This window comes from Haliotis rufescens, unplaced genomic scaffold (genome assembly GCF_023055435.1).
Source record: "Haliotis rufescens isolate VD_foot unplaced genomic scaffold, xgHalRufe1.0.p SCAF_58, whole genome shotgun sequence".
Lineage (NCBI taxonomy): Eukaryota > Metazoa > Mollusca > Gastropoda > Lepetellida > Haliotidae > Haliotis > Haliotis rufescens.
Window position 1 is genome coordinate 938,186 of NW_025964312.1, and position 9,457 is coordinate 947,642.

The following is a 9,457-nucleotide window of genomic DNA, read 5'->3' on the forward strand; positions in this document are numbered from 1 at the left end:
CCGAAACTGTCGAGTTCGATTCCTTACATCGGGGTAATGTTTCGTTTGAAGCCCATTCCTGCAGCCACCCGACGCCGTGATGTAGCCGTTGAAGCGTATAAAACCATACACATGCATTAAGTGCACACAAAGAACTCAAACTTTGGGGTACATGATAACAAAGACATTTATTCATAACAGAATAATAAACACATATAATATATCCATTGAAATCAAAAAGGTGTGTTAGGTATACTTGCTTCAAATAGCTTCACCAGCAAATATTAACACACTCGGGATACTGTGACACTCAATCAACCGAGTCACCGAGTCCGACCACCCAGTCCACGTAAGTCGCCTCTTACGACAAGCACAGGTTACTTGAGGCAACGCCTACTTCTTTAGGACTCCCCATAGGGTCACATCAACATTTAAGGCCATTAATACATTTATATTTGTTATTCAACGCCGCACTCAGCAATATTCCAGCTAATGACCACGGGTCTGTAAATAATCGAGTCTACACCAGACAATCCAGTGATTGACATCGTGAGCATCGATCACGCAAATGGGATACGATGATATGCATCCCGTTAGTCGTCTTTTACTACAAGCATGGGTTGCTGAAGACCAGTACTAACCCTCGCGTTCTTTGGGTCGTGATTACATAATTAAGAAAGTATTAGATATAAACACAGAGCAAGTAGCACAAATGACACAATTATTCAAATGAACAGTTCACTCATTCACGTTGCCCTAGCGACTGTCACTTCCGTCCATTACACATACGTATGGAAGTTCCTGCAGACGACACTGAACTGAACTTTATATACATTTGATGGCTAATGGTGGTATTAGACTTTATGTACAAACATATATCTACAAAATTGAAAATATGGAAAAGAGTAAACTAAGTGAAGAGCCTTTGACTTTAAGTGAAGTGTGTTAGGGGTGTTCTGTAAACGTCAGATCTGAGAATAAGTTTTTCGGCCTTTGACACAGTGCATGGGTTGCGTCTGTCTGGACTGCTTGAGTACTCAGCTCAATGATGCCCAGTTTGCCACTCGGTGAGTGAGTAGATCTCTTGACCCCAGCAGTGATAACTCACCGGATGCCTATTGTGTAAGTTCTATTCTTTCAATGACATTGTTATAAACTTGTTACAGCTGCTGCTTAATAAACCGTAAGGTGCAATATATAGTTCTTTGTATTGTATTTATATTCAGGTTGGTATTTCTGCTATCCAAAGTGTGCAGTGAGGCCTTCTTATTCTTGATAGTAATTTTGGAGACAAAAGTGCTAAGTTTATGAACTCACAAATGTCATTTTAGAAAGTGGTCCTATGTCACAAATGTTATATTTTTGATGACACTTTCTTAGTAAAGTTCATAGCTTTCGGCCATGGGAGCTGTGCCAATTTACACTTGTCAGAACGGTACACAAAGTACGTGATCTAGACTACCAGTTGTCGTACTACCATTTTTGCGGAAGCCTCGGTGGCTGAGTGGGTAATTAGATAGGGAATCAACCATACAAAGTGCGAGAATTTGTACTTTACTAAGAATGTGTCGTCCCAAATATGACACTTGTTACATATGACCACTTTCTGAAATAACATTTGTGTTTAAATGTGTTGTTTAGTTTCGGTTGTTTTGCTTGTACATTCCAGGAAGTGGGCAGTGTTCCCATATGTATAATGTGTTGATTTCAATCTAGTAGTAAATAGGGTTCATACACGACTTTTATATTTAATTTAGTACCATGAATTGCACACTACATGTTCTGAATTTGCTGCAATTTCGCGTTTTGACAGGTTTTCGTACAGGTATGTGTCAGCTGATTAAAACGGAAATATTCTGGCATAATTAATAGAGACTCTTCTTGAAAGCATATCAAATGAAGTTCTCTTCTTTCCGTTGTATATCATATGCCTTAAAGGACGTCTAATATTGACAAGTTACAAGTATTTGTTCATTGGAATATTTAGCTCTCTTTCACTTATCCAGCCTTGTAATAAGTGGATAATCTGTCAACTGTTTTACGCTAATTTCTATTAAACAAGTTTTCTATGGCCTTCCACTAAGCACAAACATCAAATATTTAATATTCAAACAACATATCTTCTTAATGTCACTCACTCATTCACTCCAATATCAACCTTTCACTCACTCTTATATCAACCCGGTCCTCATTTTTTGTAATAGATATACTCTTATATACTCATAACGCTTTCTCTTAAATAAGCGCATATCCAATCTGTCATGAATCTGAAACAAAATATCGTACTAAAAGTTACATACATGACAATTGGACAAAATTGTAACTACATGTACATACGTGTATGAACAATTGGTTCAAAATCTATTTACAGCATTGTTAGATGTGAAAAGAAATATACTACGAATAGGCCTATACATGCATGTATGTAGAAGAATTGCTCACAACTATGCGATATGTTTATTTCCGCTTCTCAAAACTGTTAACGTGGCAAGCATTAAATATTTAAGTCAAATTTCGAGATAGCGATATGTTATATCATGTCTAATTAGACATATGCGGGTAAATTTATATGTATTTGTATAGGCGGTCGCGACCACAGACAAGGTTCGACATATCGGTACATTCGACAAAACAGGGTTCGAGTATACATGTTGAAAATGCAAAAGTAGTATATTTACACAAAATGATTTCAACGAAGTGACAGTTATTTAAGGATTACATGACTTCGACCTGCATGACCTCGGCATTTTCTCTCTTCTTTAATGTGCTGACAAATCCTTTCATTTATTATTGGTATACTGATATCCACGAACATCACACTCACTCACTCACTCACTCACCCACTCAAGAATTACATACCTGTGTGCCTTGTTTCGAAATGCTTTCTGGCATGGTAGAAAATGAAATCTTCCACCACTTTGAGGAAATAGTCGTTCCTGAAAAATATATGAATCGAGTGACAGCAATTTTTGTGATGGCTGAAGCCTCATGTTTCTGTCACCCGTACAACCATTAGGACAGAACTATGTATTACAACTTACAATCATCAGTCACATACCCTGGACGTCCAAATTGTAGTGCAGCATCGGGTAGTATCAGATTTCTTTTTGTGATGTCATAAAGTCTGAAAATGCAAATTAAATAAATCACTACATCATTTCATTATATTTGTTGGTAGTGTATGCCGTAAAACTATCGGTCAGTTGTGGAAACAAAGCTCATTCGTTCTTAATACCCGCTTGATTCTTATATAGTGATGACAAACAAGCAGAAGCTTCTTGATGGAAAAATAAATATGTTCCTAAAGTTTATTTTATCCTATTCTTACCTTGGACCTCTTGTCCTCGTCACCAAATGTGTCTCCATGGACTGCATCAGTATGGCATATCCCTGAAAGCAGTCATTCTATCATTAGGTCATGTCATGTACTCTCAGTATAAATTTACGTGTAAAAGTTTGGATCGAAAATATCTTCATTATATGGGCATATCCGCTTTAGACAGAGGCCGGTTAGACAAATGTCACTGTAGTATGAACATACCGTTTATCTGTAAGCAAATTTAATATGTAACTCAGTATTTCTGTGTTGAGATGGTTATCAGTATTTCCAAACACTGGCAAATTATTAAGCGTTATCAACATTCGTGAAGTCACATTAGAGTAATATTTACAACAGCATTGAGGTGGGACATGGCTCTGCTCCTCTCCAGCTTCTTTCGTTGAAAATAAAGCACATGTCTCCTGAACTCTTCAGGTACTTCTTCTGTATCATTTGTTGGGTACCGGTACAGCCTGGGTACATCTTCATCAACTATCTTTTCCAACTAAAGGAACAAAACATTCCTAGTTATACCGTTTATCAAGTGTACACAGAAACATATTTATATAGTTACAAATCCAATGGAATAAAAACGTCATCAAAAATACGTTTTCATATTGTTATTCGTGACACATTTACTACAGTCTAGAGATTGGAAATTAACACTATCTATCTATCTATCTATCTATCTATCTATCTATCTATCTATCTATGTATCTATCTATATTGAAACTCACAAGTTGTTATACCAATATAATATTTACAACTGAAACTGTAGGTCAATATATATGAATGTTCATACCACATTTCGAAATTCTGATCGTTCCACAGTCCTCAGCTCCTCGAGATCATCAGCAAGTATGTTCACTTGTTGGTCACCATATTCCTTCATGTCTACTGCAGGAACTGCTATTTGTATTAAACAAACATATTGATACTTTGAGTTTATAGCATGGGCATCTTTTTCTCTCTCTGTGTTTGTCTGTGTGTGCATGTGTGTGCGTGTGCGTGCGTGCGTGTGTGTCTTAATTCTTATATGAGGTTGGTTTCTAAACAAATACTCACGCATGGCTTTTCTTGTCACTGTCGTCTTTTCGACACATTTTGTGCTGCAATAATATGTAGTAAATTAATAATTATCTCTAGTATTCCCTCTTTCACAGTAAATGCAATTAGTAATTATTCTTTCTCCAATATATTTTAATTGCTGTATGATAACTGCCTGCAAATCTCTGTGACTAGTCGATGTGTATCAAGCGACACAAGTATAGAAATTTATTATTCACAAACTTATGATATCGTCTTAATCATATCCTGTTTCAAGCAAAGATTTATTATGATTATTAAAATGTTTTCATATATTATTGTCAGAAGTATCATACCTTTTAAGCTGCACCTCAGGATTCGGTTTCTAAATGAAATACAAACAATTCTATGGTCATTCACAAACCAATTTTTAACAAATGTATACTATTTATCAACTTAAGATACGAACTGTACAACACTTTCGTAAGTCTTCATGTGATGGAGCAAGAACAGAACATTCAGATATTTCATGAATCAGATTTTACTTTCTGTACCTGTGTTTGGATCTTCAATGCCGCATATTCAGGTCTTCGTATTCGTTTCAATGGCAGAGGTTGGTCAGCACACCACGAATCCGAAAATCTCTTCTGATTCAGAAACATATAGAAATGTATTTGTGTCCCGAGTGTAGTAACAGAATTTCAGGAGCGAATAAATTTTATATGAAATTTTGAAACAGTGTACCATTATTACTAGTTATTATGTTTAATGAATTATAGTACGAATTAAATTACGTCAATTCTATATTACCTTATGAAATCAGAAAGTGCACGTGAATACAACATGTATATAGGGTCGCATCACTTCCATGCAAACTTATGGAGATAAATTCTCTGAATAAAAGTCGGCAGGCACAGACTCCTTTTACGAAAAGCATGGGTTGTTGAAGACCCTTTTCTAACCCGGATCTTCACGGGTGTATTTTAGGTATGAATAATAACAGTTTGTTGTCATGGGTACTTAATGCATTATGTGCATAACACATGCATGTGTACTAGTTGGTTGGTTGGTTTGTTGTTTAACGCCGCACTCAGCAATATTCCAGCTATATGACGGCTGTCTGTAAATAATCGAGTCTGGACCAGACAATCGAGTGATTAATATCATGAGCATCGATCCACGCAATTGGGATAGATGACATGCATCAACCAAGTCAGGGAGCCTGACCCCAATCCCGTTAGTCGCCTTTTACGACAAGCATAGTCGCCTTTTACGGCAAGCATGGGTTGCTGAAGACCTATTCTACCCGGATCTTCACGGGTCGCATGTATACTAAATGTATTTTCAGTACTACATGAAATGGAATCGACCATCTAGATGTATCAGTGAAACCTCATTATGTTTTACCACTGGAACTTGCTCCCGCAGTCCGTATTTGCTTGGTATTTCCTTTGTTGTATTCTGAAATGGAACGATGTTCCAAGTAGCACACATTTTATAAGTAGAATGGAATTTCATGTGAATTACTTATTGAATATTCGAAATACGGGGATATATATGTGACACATACCTTTGGTTAGCTTACGAACAATAAACAGTAGCGTATATGCCCATTACTGTCACAATTATTCACAGTGCACAAATAAAGTACCTTTGGTTCCACATCCTTCACTGCATTCAAAATTTCTTTGGCTATGAAAGAACGGCATCTGCTCGGGTCACACTGCAAAATATGTCATGTTTTTATTTTAAAAATAATAATTGATACATATCGTCTGTAATATATCTGCTATACATTAGAACTTCAATACACCAAAAAACGGTCGTACCTTCTTGTCCTTGCTGCATTCGTTCCACGCATACTGAAACACGAAATCATATTCAATGTTACCATTAAATCACTCACTATTCCAGGTATTCTTTCATTTACATAAATTTAAAAAAATATTTTCATAGTAATTTTTCATTTTCATTTTTCATAGTAACCGTGAATAAGTCAAAGTGTAATCAGTGGCGAGAAAATATTTAATCGTTATTATTCAGTTTTGAACAACTCTTTTTGAGACCTTGCTGTACTCACTATGCATATGCAAACACCACAGCTTGTAGCATCCGTCTGTGTGGTGTACTCATGACTGACCTCTACGTTGTAGTTTGATAGGTCAATTGCATCATCTGGTACATTCTGAAGTCTGTATTCCATGTACTCCCTTTGAAGAAAAGTGCAAATGCAATGAGTTTTGACCGACAGGCAACTCAGCAGTTCATAGTAATAACGTAAGCAGCCATGTACTTGTAGGGCTATAAAACTACTTAATTTATTATTATAGATGTGGCGATATAGGGAATTTACTTATTCAGCAACCCTACCTTGTTGTGTTGACCACTTCTTCGTCTATTCTCCGGTTCAAGGGGTCATAGAAGCGCATTCGTTTGGCTTGTACATCCAACACCTGCGTCAGAAATAAGGAGTGACAGTAACTGTTGTACGTCTATATGTGACCTTCACATAAAGGTAAACTGAAAATCAAAGGCCGCCAGGTTTTTACGAAAGGGGTAAGCATGTCTCCCCAAATGGAAGAACCTGCAATTAGTACAATTTGCACAAAAACGTATGTATTTGTTGCCATCCGACGTGGGCCTGTACACAAATCTGAGGATCAAGTGATCGACCCGAAATTCAGTCACACGATTGAAATCCATCACACGCCCACACACTTCGACGTGAGTCACACATCTACACACATACGATCGGCACCATTCATGTGTGGTCAATTTCTGTCTCAAATACCTAGGAAATACAACTTACCAGCAATGTCCAATGGCTTCCATGTCTGTGAATCGGTATAAACACTTTCTCTGCTTCCGAGAGTTTTTCCTGAAATACAACGAACATGGTCCTTTACATTCGGAACAATACTCAAATACCTACAATCTACAGTACAGGACTAAGGTTGTGCTTTCTCACGGCATTGTGTACTTTATCTCAGCCTACAAACGGTATCTCATGTCGTCCCTTGAACATCTCTGGTATCATATAAATTAACAGGCAATCGGTTGTTCACATATATTATTGAGGACATTAAATTGTGTTTTCTTTATTAGTATGGCGAGTCTTTCACAGTAGCCTATGTTGTTGTGTTGTGGCAATTTTCGGTTAGCCATAAAATATTTAATTGAATAAAATATCACTGGTAAATTATATCTATGTTCGTCTCATGTACATAGTTCGTTTCCATGTCATTATGTTAAAACATCAACCATCAAAAGAACTGCATCTATCTTCTATTAAAACGTTTCTTATGACATTCACTGCCCATATATATCTGACAACTGAAGACAGTATAACAACATGCATCCATCTTGAAAACATACTTTTTGTTTCATACCATAGCTCATATTATATTGTTAATCTAGAAATATTTCCAACAGTAGCATCTACATGATTAAAACGTCGCCATATACCTAGACTATTGTTTATTGTTGCATTACACAACAAAGGAACAAAAACAACATAATATCCCTTCTCAAGGTTTCATATATGTGCAACGATTAGACTTGATATGTATCCAGTTACCTGTTGCTACATTAAGGGAATGTTTGTCTTCATCAACTTTATTCAATTCATTCAATTCATTTCCTGAATATGTCGGCGTCTTTCGGCGGTTCAGAAACTCTTCCAGTGCATCTTATCTCACTTATGATACTGTCAATTTCAGAAAACGCTTTTTCTTGAAGATTTAATTTTCTTTTCTCAATAATGACAAGCCTTGCAAGGCTAGGCGATTCTTATTCACCAACCGACAGTGAATGATATCTTCTCCTCAACGTCATCTTCTCTTTACCCATTCCCACTATATGACAAATAGAGAATACTAAACGAGCTCCTGTGTAATACTAATTGTATGAAACGAGTGAATAGTTCTGATATCTCACGCTCGAAAGGGAGTCCGATACAAGAAACTATTCACGAGTTTCATAAAAATGTTATTAAAGAGGAGCGAGCTTAGTAATTTATTTATTACTTGCCGTTTATAACTTTTTAAAATATGTTACTGACCCACTTTTACAAATATGGAAATGTCATAGAACAAACCAGATGATGTCATACTTGGGTTTTGACTATTTGTTAGGATAGGGATAGGTGACGTCATGTTCAATAGTGACGTCATCTGGTTTGTTCTATGGCGTTTCCATATTTGTAAAAGCGGGTCAGTGACATTCGTTTTGATTGCAGTAAATGTTTCAAAACCGATATTGTTGATTCTTTTTATTTGATAACAAATTCCATCCTTTTTAGCTAATATAACGGTAACGCTATTTTTCAGGGCATTATCATTTGCAGAAGCCCTCGGTCTTATTAGAAGACCTCGGGCTTCTGCAAATGATAATGCACTGAAAAATAGATTTACCCTTATAGTAACATAAACTTACGTCTGTCGTTGCGCTACTATCGACTTGTGGAACAGGATCCTGCATCAAAAAGATTACAACACGTCACAATACCCTCTGACGTAATATGTAGAATATTGTTACAAGATCCAACCACGAAACAATGTCATGTGACGTCAGCATAGCGTCAGGGTTGAGAGGGTAATTGCGTGTGCATACCCTCTCAGTGATCTATCGTCACTACACGCAATGTCGTTGAATAAGCCAAGGGATGTTGGGAGTTTTCAATATTTGTTACTGAAATTGTTCCCGCAGTATATAAGCACGCGCTTTGGTATTATACAACGTGTTATACAGCTGTATGTTTATTAAACGGGTGATCTCTTTACGGGCGAATAAAAAAACTAGATATTCCCTTGGCATATTTTGTCTTCAGTTTAAAATTGTAACTGCAGATATTTCTAAAAAGCAATTCTGACCTTTTGAACAAGTGGCGCCCGGCGTCTCCTTTTGGACTTGAAATGTTGCCATCCCTCTATAACTTTGCTTGATAAAGCTGCGTTTCTCTGCTTACCCCGAAACAAATAACATATTCTAAAATAGCAAGTGATATATTCAAGGACGAATATTGTTTTGGTATTTGCACACATTATCACAATTTGTAACAAAGTTGATTAATCTATTAATGAATGACATGGCATCTTGTAAACATATCTACATATCATTTTGTACATATCATAT

At 36.6% G+C, this 9,457-nt stretch overlaps 3 long non-coding RNA genes across 3 annotated transcripts; all 3 read right to left on the bottom strand.

Moving 5' to 3' along the window:
• Positions 1 to 3,061: 3,061 nt before the first annotated feature.
• LOC125374496 lies at positions 3,062 to 3,782 on the bottom strand. Its single transcript, XR_007218634.1, has 3 exons — positions 3,651 to 3,782; positions 3,308 to 3,369; positions 3,062 to 3,103 (listed from the first exon to the last, which is right to left on the bottom strand). It is a non-coding gene; the product is annotated as an uncharacterized LOC125374496 (long non-coding RNA).
• Positions 3,783 to 4,343: 561 nt separating this feature from the next.
• LOC125374494 lies at positions 4,344 to 6,019 on the bottom strand. The gene is made up of 5 exons (XR_007218631.1): positions 5,976 to 6,019; positions 5,732 to 5,785; positions 4,879 to 4,971; positions 4,681 to 4,709; positions 4,344 to 4,407 (listed from the first exon to the last, which is right to left on the bottom strand). It is a non-coding gene; the product is annotated as an uncharacterized LOC125374494 (long non-coding RNA).
• A 705-nt stretch (positions 6,020 to 6,724) lies between these two features.
• LOC125374497 lies at positions 6,725 to 9,250 on the bottom strand. Its single transcript, XR_007218635.1, has 3 exons — positions 9,196 to 9,250; positions 7,134 to 7,202; positions 6,725 to 6,777 (listed from the first exon to the last, which is right to left on the bottom strand). It is a non-coding gene; the product is annotated as an uncharacterized LOC125374497 (long non-coding RNA).
• Positions 9,251 to 9,457: the final 207 nt, after the last annotated feature.